This window comes from Myotis brandtii, unplaced genomic scaffold (genome assembly GCF_000412655.1).
Source record: "Myotis brandtii unplaced genomic scaffold, ASM41265v1 scaffold303, whole genome shotgun sequence".
In the NCBI taxonomy this organism is placed as follows: Eukaryota; Metazoa; Chordata; class Mammalia; order Chiroptera; family Vespertilionidae; genus Myotis; species Myotis brandtii.
Window position 1 is genome coordinate 3,665,156 of NW_005361573.1, and position 1,879 is coordinate 3,667,034.

General features: G+C 54.4%; 1 protein-coding gene across 2 annotated transcripts in view; it reads right to left on the minus strand.

The window, feature by feature from the left end:
• Positions 1–1,879, minus strand: part of THOC5 (THO complex 5) — a 32,523-nt gene that overhangs the window by 29,547 nt on the left and 1,097 nt on the right. Inside the window, exon 1 of one of the 2 annotated variants that reach the window (XM_014542510.1) lies at positions 988–1,262. The exons of the other annotated variant lie outside the window; for it this stretch is intronic. The gene's annotated coding sequence lies outside the window, so the exon portion shown is untranslated. Of the gene's footprint in view, positions 1–987; positions 1,263–1,879 lie in introns of those variants that run through there. 2 annotated transcript variants of the gene reach the window in all.

Here is a 1,879-nt window from a genome sequence, read left to right on the forward strand (position 1 = left end):
AAAATCAATAAAATATATTTAAATAAATAAATAAATAAACAAATAAATAAAAGAAAAACAGATAACCCTCCCAAGCTGCAATTAAATCCTCTGTAAAAGGAGGGCGAAGGGTCATCCCTCGGCCTGTCCGAAATGAACTCATCTTCCTCCTCTCCACCTCCTGTAAAGGCACCACCACACCACTGACCAAGCACCTCAGCCCGGCCGACAGCACGTCCCTGATACTACTGCCTCATCACCGTGAGCTGGTCCTTGACCTAAGCACTCTGTGGGTAATGTTCTCATTTGCTCTTTATACAAACCTTTCAGAGAAGAACAAGCACGTTTTATAGATGAGAACACGGAGCATCAGAAAGCGGAATGACTTGCCCCGGCCGACACAGCTGGGATGTCCCATCAGTGCTCTTAACCCCATTATCGTGCCGCCTCCTCTTGCCACCATCTCATCTGGGGATGCCGTCAACTCCCTGGTGACCCCCAACATTTAAGAGAGCAAAGGATAGCCCTGGCCGGTGTAGCTCAGTGGATAGAGTGTCAGCCTGCGGACTGAAGGGTCCTGGGTTCGATTCCCGGTCAGGTGACAGGCCCAGGTTGCAGGCTCGATCCCTAGTAGGGGGTGTGCAGGAGGCAGCCGATCCATGATTCCCTCTCATCATTGATGTTTCTCTCTCTCTCCCTCTCCCTTCCTCTCTGAGATCAATTGAAAAAAAAAAAAAGAGCAGAGCCTACATTTCATGGAGCTCTCGGGTCAGGGAGCATCCTCCCTCTGCTATCTCTCTCCTGGCTGTCACCACAGCCCATCGAGGTGGGCAGCACCCCCTCCCGTACCCTAACAAATCAGTCACCAACCACCATCGGGGGAGCCCACAGCTGGTGGGAGTGGAGCCAGGGAAGCCCTGAGCTGGAGGCTGAGTCCTGGGACCAGTCCCTGCCCTTCCCTCCAGGCCGTGTCCTCCTCGCAGACCCAGTGAGAAAAGAGGTCCCTACCTCAGGGGTGGCTGTGGCTGCAGCCCAGGAAGGCCCCCCGCGGGCAAAGGCGATGCAGACGATCGATCGGGAGCGGCGCCTGGGGGGGAGAGGGGGGCACAGCGTGATCTTCGATGACAGCAGGCACCCGAGGAGCAAGCGACTCTCTCCGATTCCTGTTAGAAACGGCCGACTGCTCCCAGGAGCGTCTGACACCCCTCGTTGACCATCTGTGAACCCTGACGTTCCTCGCTTCACGAAGGGACTCTATCGCAGAGCTTGAGACAGGGAGACCTGGCCGGAATCATGAACAAGGACCTGTCTTCACTTTATATTAACTTATCATAACCTTCTGCACATGACAAGTGAACCTAGTTTTACGTTTATGACAGGCTTAAAGGTTTCAAGCAAATTTAAATTTTAAAAGTGGCTCGATGCAGCCCTGACAGGGTGGCTCAGTGGGTGGAGCGCCCTCCCGGGCCCCCCCAAGGGTTACGGGTTCGATTCCCGTCCATCCAAGTTGCGGTTAGAGGCACCCCTGCCCCACGTCGGGGTGCCTATGGGCGGCAACTCACCCATGTTTCCTTCTCACGTCGATGCTTCTCTCTCTCTCTAAATCAATACAACATATTTTTCAAGCGACTCCATTAAGAACCTTTAGGAAACGGTCCTACATGGTGTAAGCTGATTTTGGCCAAAAGACCTGAAAGGCTTCCGTGTGAGCAACCACGACTGGGACCCAGAAAAGCGTGTCTTTCACAAACTTGAGCGCCCGGTACATGGGCGCTGTTTTCACCACCGCCTTCGTCCTCGTCGTCTAAAAAGGCTGCAACGTGGGACCTGGGACGCTGCAGCCAGCATTGCCCACGAGAGGACACGGAGCGCGCAGCGGCCCCGAGGACGGAGAACCCGG